The sequence below is a fragment of the Filicampus tigris genome, chromosome 15, assembly GCF_054856515.1.
Source record: "Filicampus tigris isolate MCC_2025a chromosome 15, RoL_Ftig_1.0, whole genome shotgun sequence".
NCBI lineage: Eukaryota > Metazoa > Chordata > Actinopteri > Syngnathiformes > Syngnathidae > Filicampus > Filicampus tigris.
This window is the reverse complement of record NC_141231.1, coordinates 1,316,623-1,333,800: the sequence shown is the minus strand read 5'-3', so window position 1 is coordinate 1,333,800 and position 17,178 is coordinate 1,316,623. Positions and strand designations below refer to the sequence as shown.

Here is a 17,178-nt window from a genome sequence, read left to right as displayed (position 1 = left end):
ACTGCTTATATTTTTAAAAATTCTGATAGCCAGAACTTGTATTTCTTCTTATTTGAACAGAAACTAATACTGTTGTTTCTGTAACACCTCTGAAGTGCTCAAACTGGTTTTATAACCTTTTTTTCTTGTTTCTAGAACAACTATTGTCATTTTCTTTTGGGTTTGCTTTAAGTGCTACTATGTGAGCGAAGACTTACTCTGGATGAAAACTGCCCAGAGATTATAAATATTTTTTTGAAAATGCACAATAACAAATCAAAAGGTTAGTTTTTTTTATCAACATTCAAAGGCTAATAAAATTACTAAACATGTTCAGTATGTTAGAAGGTCCTCCATTTGTGATTGAATGTGAATGCTTTTGTAAACACCAACCATGTAATTTTTTTTTTTATAATCAAAGCTTTGTCATGACTAAGCTGAGCCAGATCCAGGTTAGACTTGCACTCATATTTTACTCGGTTATTGAGGTGTAATGTTGTGACTCAGGTACTCTGTTATTCATTCTACATATGTTCGCATTGAAAGCCTTACTGTGTTTAACATTAATAAATGTATTATTGATCAAAAATTACTTGATTTTTCATTATACCATGTTCAAAAAGCTTGAATCCACCTGGTTATAATAATAATAGGTATAACTAGTTTATAGTGTTGAGAACATCACTTCAAAAAATTATATGCAATCCATTTCAAATTTCCATATTTCCATTTCCCATTTTTATCGGGTCACCCCAGGGGCGCAGATTTTGGAACTTTGGGGGGCGACGGGGGACTATATACACACACACATACGCGCACACACACATTCGACTTTCCACACTGCCAGGAGATATGTCCTACTTCCCCACAACGAATAGCACTGTCGAGACTCGATATCCATGCGTCCTTGTTGCTGCACAGATGGCTTCATTCCCCTTATTGGTTCCACAGAATGGAACTGATCTGTTTTGGGATTACTCAGACGGAGTACCCTGGGGTGGGGAGACACTGTGACTTCAGACCCTTTTCGAGGTAGTCTCAACATGTCTGAGGCAACTTGGAACTGTTCAACTGCATCTATTAGATCCAAGGCAGTCATTCATTTCTGTTGGCTTATTATCTTTTTGGCCTCATAGGGGAGGGCTCGTAAATACCGGTCCATCACTAGCATCTCTATTATTTTGGCAGGGCTCTTCTTTTCTGGTTCTAACCATTTTCTTGTTATTCTGATAATCATGCATCTGTGAGCGAGGAGGGGCATAGTTTTTATTGAACATATAAATACAACATGAAAGACAAGAAAACAACAACAAAAAAACAAAATTAAAATAAAGATCAATACTTATCTTAATTCAGTAAAGTTTAAGAATGAGAATAATAAGAATAAGAAGGCCTTTATTGATCCCACAGTGGGGAAATTTTCAGTGTTACAGCAGCATTAACGGCAAACATTCAGAATCAAACCTATGTAAATATACACAGTAACTATGTGTATATACTCACCAACATATATCTACATATAAAATACGAAGAAACACTCATTTTAGCCTGTACATAGTACAGAGGAAAAATACTTTAAGTAAGTGACAGTGCTGCAGTGAAATATAAGGAACAGCATTGGATAAAAATAAAACTAGACTAACAGTAGTTAGTATTGCACAATATAAGCTCAGGTGCAGGACTACACAATTGCACTAATGTCCGCCAGTTTGTAGAGACTACACGATGTTCTTGTTAAAGAGTCTGACAGCAACAGGCAAGAAGGAGCGGCGGAATCTCTCCTTTGCACAGCGAGGGTGTAACAGTCTGTCACTGAAGGAGTTGTGGAGTGCTGTTAGGGTGCCCTGGAGGGGGTGGGCCGGGTTGTCCAGCATTGATGACAGCTCGGCCATCATCCTCCTGTCCCCGGGACCAGGCAGGATGTTTTCCATAGCTGGGGGACTCTGCCCAGCTTCAGGCTCAGGTTGAACATGTACTGGAATATTCCACACAGCTGGTCTGCGCAGGATTTGAGGAGCTGGGGGCTGATGCCATCTGGACCCGCTGCCTTCATTGCCTTCATCTTCTTCAGCTGGTTCTTCACATGTTGTTAAGGCCAAGGCTGGGCAGGAGGGAGTGGTAGCTGTCTGGTGAAGCTGGGAGCTGGAGGCTGTGGAGAAAAGAGGGGAGGGGGTGACACACCCAGCAGGAGGAGTAGGTGGAGGCTGCAGCAGGAGAGACTGAGTGGGGGCAGGCATCTGATCGAACCTATTGAAAAAGAGATTCAGCTCATTTGCCCACTGCAGGTCCCCCCAAGTCCGGGTCTTGGGTTGTCCGTGGCCTGAGATCGTCTTCAGATGGTGTTCAAGTAGGAAGAAGTAAAAAAAACTTCCCCTTGTTCAATATAAAGTATTGGAAATCATGTTCTATTAATACAAAGGTGGGTTATTCATAAATACAATATATACCCGAGCATAACCCATATAAAAACGTTTATTTTACATATATACAAAGTAAAGCGCTATAAATAGAAACAAAAACAAAAGTATAAATATAAACAGACATGCCCCTATTACACACGTCTATAGATAATCATATTCATAAACCAAAAACTCAAGACAGTAAATTAAGAGATTCACTTTCATTTCCTGTGTCTATACTTGATTTATAAATTTTTGTAATGCCATATTTTTAAATACTGAAAATTATTCACAACTTTTCATTTGTATTTCATAATTATTCCATAAATTCACACCTTTTGAAAAAACACACATTTGCTTTATGTTTGTTCTTGTCAATATACTTGTAGCCCTTAGCCTATAACAACCTTCTCTGATTTTGAACAGCTTCTGGATACTGTGGCAAAGTTGATTATTGTAGGCTTTATACATTATTTATGCTATTTTAAATTCAACTAAGTCATGGAATTTAAGAGTGTTTAACTTAATAAATAATGGATTTGTTGGTTCTATATAAGATGAGTGGTTAATAATTCATATGGCTCTTTTTTGTAGCTTAAAGTTTAACTGAGTGATTGTTTTATAAGTGCGACCCCATAGCTCCACACCGTATGTCAGGTATGGCTGTAATAATGAGCAATATAATATATATATAAAGATGCCTTATTTAGGATATCCTTGGTTTTTATAAAGGATGCCTATAGTTTTTGAAATTTTTCTTTTAACATTTTCTATGTGTAATTTCCAACATAATTTTTCATGTATAATAACACCAAGAAATTTAGTTTCATATATTCTTTCTATTTCAATAGAAATAGTTTTGTTTAAGTTCTGAGATAATTTATTAGTGTCAAACCAGTTTTTTAATACATTTAATTCTTTTTCCACAGTCTCCAGAAGCTGCTCATGTTTTTTTCCAGAGCAGTACAAAGTTGTATCATCAGCATATAGAACGTTTTTTAAAACTTTAGAAACACAGCAGATATCATTAATATATAGTATAAATAGTTTAGGGCCAAGCACTGACTCTTGAGGGACCCCGTGAGTTATCTTCAACTCGTTTGATTTTAAATTGTTAAACTGTACATACTGTGTCCTGTCATTGAGAACCCATGAAATTAAATGTGGGGTTCCCCAAGGTTAAATTTTAGGACCAATACTTTTTAATCTTTATATGCTTCCCCTTGGGGGTGTCATCAGGAGACACGGCGTCAGCTTCCACAGCTATGCTGATGACACACAGCTGTATATTGCCGTGTCTCCTGATGAAACAGGAAATATTGATACCGTTTTAAATTACATTTCAGATATTAAGTCATGGATGGCAGAGAATTTCCTACAGCTCAATCAGGACAAAACTGAGGTTTTAGTTATCGGCCCTGAAGGTCAGAGAGAGAAACTTTTACCAAAACTACAAGATTTTAAACCCTCAGAATGTGTGAAGAATCTGGGCGTCATCTTTGACTCTGAGCTCAGTTTTATTCCTCATATTAAAAACGTAACCAAGATAGGTTTCTATCACCTTAAGAACATTCCGCCCGTTTCTCTCTCAGGCTAACACGGAAGTGCTGATGCATGCTTTTATTTCCTGTCGTTTAGATTATTGTAACGCCCTGCTCTCTGGCCTCCCCAAAAAAAGTATGTTTTCTTTACAACTACTCCAGAATTCAGCAGCTCGGGTGCTGACGAGAACCAGAGGAGCACATTACACCAGTTTTAAAAATCGCTGCATTGGCTACCCGTGTGTTTCAGCATCGATTTTAAAGTACTTTTATTAGTTTATAGATGTCTTAATGGTCTTGGGCCATCTATTTATCCGATGTGCTTTTATCATACCAGCCCTCGCGGATCCTGAGGTCCTCTGGCCTTTTAATTATTCCAAGGGTGAGGACCAAAACGCATGGCGAGGTAGCATTCAGCCAATTTGGTCCTCAACTTTGGAATAGCCTGCCAGAGGACGTCAGGTTCGCAGAGACTGTTGATATCTTTAAGAGGAAGCTCAAGACACACCTTTTTTGTTTGGCTTTTAACTCATTTTAAGTAATTTATCTTTTCTTTTGACTGAGGATTCTTCTTCTCTTATTTGACTGATTTTAGTTCTTCAATTATATTACTGTTGTTGTTAGCTTTTAGCTCCAGTGTTTCCTCATGAGGGGCCCTCTGCATTGAGGGGGGGTGGCTGCCTTTCCCGCAGGGGCCGTCATCGCAGGGGTTCCTTGGGCCCGGTTGGCCGGGGGACTCTACACTTTGTGCGGGGTCCACCCGGCTGATCCGGGCCGGGGGTCTCTGTGATGGCGGCACTCTCTGTGGCCCGTGGGCTGTCATTCTCCTTAGCGTGAACGAGCCCCCCTTGGATACCCTTTCATCATATGGTTCCTCTGTGCCTTGTCATGTCTTTTTTAACAAAGTTTATCAGGTTGTGTGCTTTGTTTGTATATGTGGGGTGTGTGTGTGTGTGTGTGTGTGTGTGTGTGTGTGTGTGTGTGTGTGTGTGTGTGGGTGTGTGTGTAAGTGCAAGTACTGTTGTACTGGCGGATATATATCTTTGGGTTTGTTGAGAGGGAGGGCGGTAGCAGGTCTTCCTTTTTATGTTGTGTTTTGGACATTTTTACTGGACAGCACTTTGAGTTGCATTCTTTTTGTATGAAAAGTGCTACATAAATACATTTGATTTGATTTGATTTAGATAGATACCCATTTATTTGCCAAACCTCTTATAACATACCTCTCTAATTTTTCCAATAATATATTGTGATCTATTGTATCAAAAGCTTTTTTTAGGTCAATGAAAACACCAACAGTAAATTATTTTTTATTTATACTGGTTGCGATTTCTTCCACAAGTTCCATTAGTGCCATAGATGTGGTCCTTTTTTCTCTAAAACCTTATTGGTTTTCGCTTAAAAGATTGTGTTTTTAATAGAATTGTCACGTCTATGTGTAAATAGTTTTTCCAGAATTTTGGAAAATTGTGGTAATAACGATATTGGTCTATAATTAGTAAATAAGTGTTTGTCTCCACTCTTACAAATTGGATTAACTTTTGCTATTTTCATTTTTGATGGGAAGACACCAGTTTTAAATGACAGGTTACAAATATATGTCAAAGGTTGCACAACATGTTTTATAATACTTTTAATTAATGCCATATCAATATTAAAACAGTCATTGGACTTTTTATTTTTTATTTTTTTAACAATCATTTACAGCATTAAGGGACATAGTGGCAGAATTATTCTGTATATATTTATGCATTTCATATTTATTATTATTTGACTCTGGAATTTCTTTTGCTAGTTCACTACCAACATTAATAAAGTATTCATTAAATTCATTAATTATATCTGTTACTTTAGCAATGACGATATTATTCTTTGTAAAATATTCTGAATGGTTATATTTTTGAAAGCCATTACTTATTATATGATTTAATATTCTCCATGTATCTTTGTGTGTTACAACTGTTCTGTTCTAAGAGTGCTTGATAATATTGTCTCTTGCTAGTTCTCTTAATGTTTACCAATTTATTTTTATATTTTTTATACTTCCGTAGAGCATCTTTTGTTGAAAAAGTTGAACATTTTATACACTCAATTGTGAAAACGCTGTGCCATGGTAAATTTAGTAATCAAATCAAATGTATTTATATAGCACTTTTCATACAAAAAGAATGCAACTCAAAGTGCTGTCCAGTAAAAATGTCCAAAACGCATCATAAAAAAGACCCGTGCCTGCCCTCCCTCCCAACAAACCCAAAGATATATATCCGCCACTACATCAGCACTCGCACCCACACACACACCCACACACCCCCACACACACACAAACACACAACCTGATCAACTTTGTTAAAAAAGACATGACAAGGCACAGAGGAACGATATAAGGAAGGGGTACCCAAGGGGGGCTCGTTCACGCTGAGGGGAATGACAGCCCACAGGCCACAAGGAGTGCCGCCATCACAGAGACCCCCGGCCCAGATTAGCCGGGGAGACCCCACACCTAGTGTAGAGGACCCCGGCCACCTGGATTTAAGAAGGCCCTGTGATGATGCCCCCCGCGGGAAGGGCAACAACAAACCCCCCCACCCCCCAACGCGGAGGCCCCGTATGAGGAAACACTGGAGCCAAAAGCTAACAACAACAGAAAGCAACAAAACTGAAAGACAAAACAATAATATAATCTAAGAAATAAATTCAGTATGATAAAAAAAAATAGTCCCCAATAAAAAGAAAAAGATAAATTAATAAGATTAATAAATAAATTACTTAAATTATTCAAAATTATTTAAAAGCCAAACTAAAAAGGTAGGTCTTGAGCTTCCTCTTAAAAATATCAACAGTCTCTGCGGACCTGACATCCTCTGGCAGGCTATTCCAGAGTTGACCAAGGCCATGTTGGCTCAATATCTCTGCTTTCAGTTGCTCATAATCTTGGGCTATGTCGGTTTCTAAATCCTGATAGGCTTTGAGTGCCTCACCTGAGAGGAATGCCGCCAGGAGACCAACCCACTGTGCTTTCGCTCACCCTTGTTGTGTGGCTGTAGCATCGAAGGCATGAAGATACGCGTCTACATCATCGGTCACCCCCATCTTACACTCACGGAAATATTTAAGCCTAACTTGTAAGATTTATGTAATTTTATCACATGACAAATTCCCATTTATTTTTTTTAGATAATTTTAACACAAATTTACCAAATAAACCTTATGTGATATATATTCATTAGTGTAATAATGTTTATTTATTTGAAATGCATAATCCTCAATTTTATGTATTTAGTATTAATAAAGTATAATTACTCTAAATTAATAATGAGAGTATTTATTTAAAACACATAAAGTATATTGTTTGAATTGAATAATAATCAGGTTACCTATAAAAAAACAAATAGCATATATTTGTTTGAAGTAGATTTTATTTATGCTTTTGTAATAAACCAAATTAATCAAAATACATCACATTTATGTCATTCTTTTACATTCACTACAATCATAATGATGCATTAGAACAATCAGACCACCTTGTTGATTGAACCAATGTATTAACATTAAAGAATCCTTTACTAATGTACAAATTTTCAGCAGTAAAAAGTTAATATTTTGTTCATCATGAATTAGATAACATTACATGTTTTTCATGTACAGTTAAGACCAAGCCATGATTGGTTGTTACCTGAGCTCAACATGTGATGTCATTTTTAGTCAACAGCAAATGGTAAAATGTCTTTTTAAAGGTGTTAATCGTACATGCAAAATAAATGTTACCAAATTAAAGAAAAAAACGTTTTACTTCTGAAAATTGAAAAAATAGTAAAGTATCCTTTTAAAGCCTCTCAAATATCATAGTCCAAGTATTGAAGCTGTTACAGGACAGAACACATCCTTATGGACCAATTTGAACTCTTTTTGTTAATGCACAAACAAAATTCCATCTTTCTAAAGCGTCTCACGCCTCTCCTCTGTAAAAAGTAAAAGGCTTGTATAATTTTCAGTTGTAAAAAAAATAATTTGCATATAAAGCATGACATGAGGCAAAAAACAAGTTCAATAAAGCTTTCCAAAATGTCTGAAACAATTCAGCTCAACAGAGCAAAGTCCAAATTATCAGTGCAATAACTTATTAAAGCAACCATAGTAAAATACAATAAATCTTTCTAAAATGTCTGAAACAATTCAGCTCAACAGAGCAAAGTGCAAACTATCTTATTATTAAAAGCAACCATAGTAACAATAACTATTCACCAAAAATTGTACATCACTTTCAAACTGCACTTTGAAATGAAATAGTGTCTTTAAAGTGTCATTTAGTGATTATTCACAAGTATTCATTCATTTCATTTAGTGAATATTCACAAATTTCCCTGAGGCACCCAACAAGAGCTAAGAGATCATTTAACTTCTGTCTGCGAAAAACAAGCACGAAAGAAAAATCAGGAACCAGCTGTGTGCGTGCTTATTGCCAACTAAATCACTGGAGTAATTTGATTTTCAGTGCTTGTATTTTTGGAGAAAGGTTTGCTGAGTCCAGGTCCATTATAAGTTCCTGGTACACCTCGAATGTATGCTTAAGGTTTTTTGAATACCTCAAGTTGAGTGCATATATCAGTCCATATATCATCACGCATGCATGGCTGACACTCTGCAGGTTGTGGAGAACTTCCACACCTTCCAGCGCAACACCAACGTCAGCAAAGCGTCCATCACCTGGACCATCAGGACCATAACCCTCTGCCCGGACTGTGTAGATGCCCGCCTTAGCCTTTCTGGATTCAGTGTCCTGGGATATAAACAGAACAGAACGATGGGCTGGATGTCCCTAATCTTGACCACCAAAATCTAAGCAGCTCATCCTTTGGTCAACTGTTAATTTGAAGATATTTCTTTAAGGCACTGTATATATGCTTTCATGAGAATGAAATGGATCCAAGTTCAAGATAACAATGACCTTAACATTGATCACCTTTTAAAAGCCAGGGAGAAAACATGAGATTATAGACATCCTACTCTGAAATTGTGCACTTTTCTCAAGGTGACAACAACAATTAAAAATCTGACAATTATCCCTAAAGTAGTTGGCTTGTTCTCACAGGTTTATGGGTTGACTCTCCACTGAGAGTAAGGTTCTGTGCTTCTCTAAGACGGAGGGATTTCCGGGGAGACTGCTCTTTTCCCAATGAAGCCTTTGGCCTGCCATAAATAAAAAATGCAGTTGACATACCAGCAACCAAAAATACACAGATATACAAATACTGGACCACAAAGTAGTGGAGTGGGACTAACTAACTAACTTACTGTGTGTTCGATATGTGTGACTTAAAAGTTCTACCAGCTTGTGAATGTGCAAGGACAGTCTAGATATACACATGGATATTGGCCTGTCAGGCTACAGTGGAAATGCCTCAGCCTACAATGTTTTAATAACTCATACCTGGTTGATAATAAACGGTCACACAATTTGCAAGACCACATTCACACAGCACCTGTGGACGAAGACAAAGAATAACAAATCAATAGTGTTATTTGTATAACAAGCTGCCTTTCAGATTTAGTTTATTAGTTTAACAACTTACATGACGTTCCAAAAAAAGGCACTAAAAAAGTCCACTTCCTTTTCAAAGTGCATAATGTACAACAATACCTGAAAAATGTACACTTCCAACCTTGTTTGAGATCAGACATTGTCTGCCTGAGTTTTTTGTATTGTAAATCAAATAACATATGTCTTTAACATCCTTACTCTAAACAATTAAGCAACATACTGTGAACCATTTAAACATTACATGAATTGTGAATTAATAAGAACTACATTTTAACTGTGTTACATTTTGATGTGTACATCTTTTAACCCATACTTACAACATCTATGTTGCCACATGGAGGTGAGAAAACTGTACGTGAGGAGAATGAGAAAAATACTCCAAGAGTTGGGTATCTGGGGAAAAAAAGAATAGAAGTGAGAATAAAAGAGGCATCTAACATTCAGTTTTGTAATCAAAATGATTACAGTATTTAAATATAGTACTCTATAAAGCAGTCATTCAAGTAACACGAGCTAACCATATTACAGTCCAGATTTTTGACTCAAATTGATTCTTGAACACTTACTTAGTATTCCCGTTGAACAGCTCAGTTTTAGTATGTGAAAATCAATCATTCATGTTAGCTATGAGTTAGCGGTCGCCGTATTGTGAAATGGCTAACTTATTAGATATGCTAGCGGGGGCTGGCGAGATTGTAAAATGGCTATCTTAACTATGATACTAGCACCTTGCGGAGGCCAGCGCTCACGGGACGTGACCAAGATAAAACTGCCTAAAATCATGTCAAACTGCGAAGATTTGATCAAAAATAAATTGATATTGACACGATGTGAAATAAAGCGCACAATTATGACACATTTTGGAGTAATTATACATAGGATGTCTCAGATTACTAGCCATCACATGGACGACTCCATATACCCACAAGGGCCTGATGGCGGTAAGTGTTGAGCATCGTTTCCGGTTCCGGTTCTTTCACTTCTCATAACGTCTATGAAAACCAATCACTTAAATTTTAAATAACATAATCGTGTTTGTTTTACTACCTTGATTATTTAAACGATGTTAGTAAGTATTAAGTGATTAAATTTAATACATTTCAAAATTGATTAAATTAAGCAGATTATAATTAAATGTAATGCATATATTTTGAAAATTTCTGTTTTTAAATAAAATCTAATAGATGTAAATGCATAAAACTTAACTCTGCCATAAATAATTTCTGTGAGTGGGTGAAATCACTTGCCTTGGGTGTAGCGCTTGCCAAACGGCGTAGCTCTCGTTTTTTGAGTTGGTTCGCCTTCATTTGCTGCTGGAGCAGGGCTGCATTGGTTTCCTGCTGGGCCTCCAACAGTACCTGCATTAATCGCTCCATTTGGCGGTGGGGTTGGCTTATGTAGAGAGAGAATAATTATATAATACGACAAAACCAACCCAGAGGCTCGCAATGGAAGTAAGCACACACAGTTGGGTAAGTAGTAAAGTACTAGTGGCGCATTTTGAAGCATGTCCACAGCGGGTTCGAATATTAAATTAGTCAGCTAATGATCCTTAAAAAGCCTCTGCCGTTAGCATCTCTCCCGCGGTGGGGTCAATGCCTCTGCCGTTAGCATCTCTCCCGCTGCGGCGTCAATCACGGACACTTTTTTTTTTGGGCCGGGCGGCAGAACGGGGCGGGGGGTGATAATTTTTATGAATAAGGGCGGGGGGTCGCAGCTGGAAGGGTACCCAGGTCAAGGGTGGAGGGTCGCGGCCGGACCGGCAAAAAATGGTCCCAGCTCTGGACTTTATGATCGCAAAACAAGACAGCCCTCTTCTCTACTCATCCTCAGTCGCTGAGGCAAAGCAACTTATTCACATTTCTGAGATTTAAAGCTGCCCTCTACTTTCGAAATGCTCCTTTATACTCCCGCGGGTGACACGCGTCCGCTCTGCTGCTCACTGTGCACTTCTGAGTGGGATCATTTTCCCTGAGCCCTGGGTAGTTGTGATGTCATTTTCAGTCAAAAGAAATGATAAAATGGCCGCCCCCTGAGATGGCTAAAATCGAGTGGATTTTGCTGCTTAACTCATATTGCGTAAACGCAATATTAATCAGAATGTCGTGTTTCAACTAGTGGGGCTGTTGGGAACATATTCTTTGGGTTGATTTCTACTTTAATATTGGCCACGCTACGTATGGTTGAATGAGTTAACAATTTGGATCCAATTCCCACATTTCTTTTTAAGACGTTTTATGGATTTTTTGAAGAACAAATTTTAAATATAGTCAATTGCTCTCTTCAGACAGGCGTCTTCCCCGCTGCCTTTAAAACGGCGGTGGTGAAGCCCCTTCTGAAGAAGAGCGGTTCTGACCCGAGCGTTTTTAATAACTACAGACCCGTATCCAACTTACCGTTTTTAAGTAAGATTTTAGAAAAACTGGTTTTCATCCAGTTGAATCATTTTTTAAATACAAATAATATTTTGGAGAAATATCAATCTGGTTTTAGGATGAACCACAGTACGGAGACTGCTCTTTTAAGGATCTTAAATGATATTAGGTGCACTGCAGACGTGAGAAAACTCACAGTCTTGGTGCTACTGGATCTAAGCGCTGCTTTTGATACAGTAGATCACCAAATTTTATTAAATAGACTTAAAAATCTAGTGGGCATCTCTGGTACTGTTTTTGACTGGTTTTATTCCTATCTCACAGACCGATATTTCTTTGTAAGTATGGATACTTGTTCCTCTAAAACTCATGAAATTAAATGTGGGGTTCCTCAAGGTTCGATTTTAGGCCCCTTACTTTTTAATCTTTATATGCTTCCCCTCGGGGATGTCATCAGGGGACACGGCATCAGCTTTCACAGCTATGCTGATGACACGCAGCTGTATATTGCCGTGTCTCCTGATGACACAGGACCCATTGATACCCTTTTAAATTGCATTTTAGATATCAAGTCATGGATGGCAGATAATTTCCTACAGCTCAATCAGGACAAGACTGAGGTTTTAGTTATCGGTCCCGAAGGTCAGAGAGAGAAGCTTTTACCAAAACTACACATTTTTAATCCCTCACACTGTGTGAAGAACCTTGGCGTCATTTTTGACTCTGAGCTCAGTTTTATTCCTCATATTAAAAATGTAACCAAGATTGGTTTTTATCACCTTAAGAATATCGCCAGAGTCCGCCCGTTTCTCTCTCAGGCTAACACGGAAGTGCTGATGCATGCCTTTATTTCCTGTCGTTTAGATTACTGTAATGCCCTGCTCTCTGGCCTCCCGAAAAAGAGCATTTCACCACTGCAACTACTGCAGAATTCAGCCGCTCGGGTGCTGACGAGAACCAGAGGGCGGGAGCACATTACGCCAGTTTTGAAATTGCTGCATTGGCTCCCTGTGTGTTTCAGGATCGATTTTAAAGTACTTTTATTAGTTTATAAATGTGTTAATGGTCTTGGGCCATCTTATTTATCTGATTTGCTTTTATCATACCAGCCCTCGCGGATCCTGAGGTCCTCTGGCGCCGGCCTTTTATTTATTCCAAGGGTGAGGACCAAAATGCATGGCGAGGCTGCATTCAGCCATTTTGGTCCTCACCTTTGGAATAACCTGCCAGAGGATGTCAGGTCTGCAGAGACTGTTGATATTTTTAAGAGGAAGCTCAAGACACACCTTTTTAGTTTGGCTTTCAACAACTTTTAAATAATTTATCTTTTCTTTTGATTGAAGATAATTCTATGTTTTGCTTTGAATGTTTTAAAGCACTTTGAGTTGCATTTTTATGTATGAAAAGTGCTATATAAATAAAATGTGATTGATTGATTGATTGAATTTAATTTGATGTAGGTTTTAGTACAACATTTAAAAAGGATAGTCACAAAAGGTCCACAACAAGTTTACAAAGTGTTTACGAATTGTTAGTGTCTCACAATTACAGACTATCACAACACACAGAACAAGAAACACTTGCCAAACAAAGGGGCGAACTGCATTGCTTAGTCCAAGCCGCCTCGGGCGACCGAACAGAGGCACTTTTATTGGTCCCAGCTGCAACAGGTGGAGATAGATGATTGGGCAGTCCAACGAGGAACGACTGGGAAACCAGTCCATTTACTTGTACTTGTATACGTTCTACTACTCAATACAAAGGTGCAAGAGTTAAACGCAGAAAGAAAGGGGAGTAGAGCTGTAGGTAAGGTGCGTTCAAGCCAAGTGCCGTGGCAACATGAAGACGAGGGACGGACAGGGACCACGTGGGTCGTTTACAAATGTGGACGGGAACTCAGTGACGGTTAAGTGATGCCCAGCTCTGTGTGTGCACTTCCACTGATGTTATTTATTTATTTAAAAGGGACAGTGCATATTAATGAACATTTACACGCGAACATGGCAGAATTAGCCTGCAGTCCCAAGCAGGTCAGAAAAAGTATCATTTCAATAACTGCAACAATAAAGGGGAGGATAAAAATCAACACAACTGACACATCAACGACAAACAAAGAGAATAATAACAAGGAGGCACATAGAAGCTTGATTTAAAATGAGTGCTTACTGATCTGTTTTTTTTTCAGCCACTTTTTTAGATTGACATTAAAAGTGGTACAGTGTTTTATTTGAATTAGAATCTCATTCCAGATCAGACTACCTCTGACTGATAATACCTAATTACTGAAAGTGGTTTGTCTATGTGGTACTGCACAGTCACCCCTAGCAAGCTCTGGTTATTGTTTTTGGTTTTTGGTGTGGGCGCAGCGGCAGCACACATGTGGTTATGTTTGCAGATTTGTGTAAGAAAAAAGTGGTAGTTGGCCGACGTTGATAGACGGAAACTTTAACGGAAGCCTGTTTAAAATGATAGGTGGACCGGCCTATAGATTACTATTTGTTCCGGCTGGACAAAAAGTCGGATAGACGGACGGAGGAAGGGTGCCCTGGCTGCAGGCGGAAGGCGGTAAACGGACAGGGAAATTTTAGTAAAATTCCAGCTCTGATTATTACTATACCTACACAAAACTAATGGTAGGCTACAATGTTTCTTTTAACTGCAATCAGATTGACATTCTATTACATCAGTAACGTCAAATGACAGCCCATAAGACAAGAGGTGCATTCGGAAATTCACTCTTGAGAGTGGTTGTGTTCAGAGAGGTATTCATTTTCGAACACAACCAGCACTGGCGTACCGTGTCCCCTTTCAGAGCGCCCACTGGCTAGCGCCTTTTTTGGTCACTCTGAATAGCCGAACGACAAAATTGAGCAACGCTCTAAGTTTCCAAACGGTCGCAGTGAACCAGTGCACTAGGGGCAGATTGACAGACTGCCCACCTTGTGAGATTATTAGTAAATTATTAGTAAATTATTTTTGAATTTGTGTTTTGTTATGTTTTGTTTTTCATTTCATTGAACATTAAGAATGGCATATTATGGTTGTCTAAGGAAGATCTGAACTTCATATTATTTAGTTTGTCATTTTATTTGAATATATTATGTGTCGGGACAGGAGGATTGTGCTCAGTAGAACTATTCAGGCCCACCCTCATTTTTCCAGGCCCACCCATTAGCCACATTCTGGCTCCGGCCCTGCAGTGCGCACTCTGAGATTATTTCCAAACGCTAATGCGCAAGTAACTAAACTCAGAAACTCAGCTCGCTCCTCCTTGCCCTCCTTGCCCTCCCCAACAGACACGAGGTACAGTTGCAGCACAAACATGGAAACAGGAATTGTATTGGAACAGAATGGGTATTTGTGAACTTTTTCTGACAGGGCAACAGCCCCCCCTAGCCCCAATGTAGAGGAAGGACTCTTAGCTATTCATATCATCTCATGGGCTAAACAGTTTACTGTATTACTGAGTGGCGTAAACGCAACCACCCACATTCCGTCTTTAACACTGCCGCCGACTTTTTAACACTGGTTCATTTGCAGCCAAATGCTCTGCAAGAATAGTGTCAGAGTTCCAGTGTGAAATGGTGAATGATAAAAATGATATATCTGTACATTATATTTTGTACACATTTTATTGTATTGGATTCCATAAAAAATTAATGATCCAATCAAAAATGATGTATGCTACGTAATGTTTTTCAGCCATACTCTGTTACCAGTTTCTGAAGATATTTTGCCATTATCGACTTCTATTTTGACCAGAAACATTTACTGTAAATACAGCTATTGTCTGTTTGTGAAAAGGAGAACGGGTCAGTTGTCTGAGCCCAACTAACATTTCCAATCCTTCTCTTTGGCATTTGAGACACTTTGGTGAGCTTGTTGGTGGTCTGTATTCCAGAGTTCATACTTCCATAGGTCTCAGTGTTGATGTCACAATTTGCTGGGTGTGTAAGTTGCTTCCCTGGGACAACAGTTATATGTGTTGATTGCCTTTTGGCCATCTTATCACAAAGTTGGAGCTGTGTCTTGAGGAGTTTCTATAGATGTGCGGTGTAGAGAGTCCTCAGCGCCAGTATCATGGTGTGGCACAGCGGCTGCATGGCTGAAGAGGGAGGCTCTTCAAAGGATGGTAAAGGCTATGGGAATAGCCTCCCCATAATCACAGACATCTTTACCATCAGATGCATTAAGAGGGCTCTTCGCATCATCAAGGACCCAACCCACTCCGCACACCCCCTCTTCCATGCCCTCCAGGGGCGTACTCCCGTCCCCTGCATGTGAAAAGTAAAAAAAAAAAAACAGAGCAAAACCAAAATGAATATTATGTCAATTGTTGTACCCAGCGCAAGTCCAGCACAAAGTGCAGTCTAACTGTGCGCATAGGTATTTTATAGGAATTTTGTTTCTTTTGGGCATAACGGGGTATTTGCGCATTTTGCGCTGTTGTGGGATGGAACCTAGCCCATTACAGGCCAATCGTAGCGGCATCACTCATTTGCATTAAATTCAGGGCATTCGGCGGCACGGTGGTCGACTGGTTAGCACTTCCGCCTCACAGTTCAGAGGTCGTGGGTTCGATCCCGGCTCCGGCCTCCCTGTGTGGAGTTTGCATGTTCTCCCCGTGCCTGCGTGGGTTTTCTCCGGGTACTCCGGTTTCCTCCCACATTCCAAAAACATGCATGGTAAGTTGATTGGACTGTCTAAATTGCCCCTAGGTGTGATTGTGAGTGTGGATGTTTGTCTCTGTGTGCCCTGCGATTGGCTGGCAACCAGTTCTGGGTGTCCCCCGCCTACTGCCCAAAGACAGCTGGGATAGGCTCCAGCACGCCCCGGGACCCTTGTGAGGATAAGCGATATAGATAATGGATGGATGGATCAGGGCAGTCGCAGCGCAATGCGGAAACAGAAATAGACTCGCTGCGGTCCATGCATGACATTCACAGGTAAAATGCAAGATCTCCCCTTGCGGATGATGTAGTTGGCCACGCATGTGACATGGGCAATTGGAGACTGCCATGTGCCCGCGAGTGTGCACCTGTGCATGACCTCCACAATCCAACAATAGTTGTGCTCCGCAGTCAGGGCGGTGCAATATACTTTCTGTTATCAAATTATCAGGTGTGTCTGGGGCGCGGCAGTTCCGTGCGCCGCAACGCCCAATGATGCACATCCTCTGCAAAAATCAGGATAGGTATAGGTGCTCAGCACCCCAAAGCTCTGAACCTAAAATCGCCCCTGTTTCTTACTTAGTTTGTAGATCCTAAAATTGGTTCATTTACATGCAAAATAAGCTAAATTACTGTCAAAGTCTCAGTTTGATGTCATAATTGATGTTTTCAGAG

At 39.4% G+C, this 17,178-nt stretch overlaps 1 long non-coding RNA gene across 2 annotated transcripts; it reads right to left on the bottom strand.

Moving 5' to 3' along the window:
* Positions 1 to 7,317: 7,317 nt before the first annotated feature.
* Positions 7,318 to 10,430, bottom strand: LOC147135087 (uncharacterized). 2 transcript variants are annotated; one of them, XR_015089860.1, is made up of 5 exons: positions 10,357 to 10,430; positions 9,776 to 9,851; positions 9,348 to 9,399; positions 9,007 to 9,106; positions 7,318 to 8,696 (listed from the first exon to the last, which is right to left on the bottom strand). It is a non-coding gene; the product is annotated as an uncharacterized LOC147135087 (long non-coding RNA). The 2 variants fall into 2 exon arrangements; XR_015089861.1 differs by lacking the exon at positions 10,357 to 10,430 and adding an exon at positions 10,025 to 10,342.
* Positions 10,431 to 17,178: the final 6,748 nt, after the last annotated feature.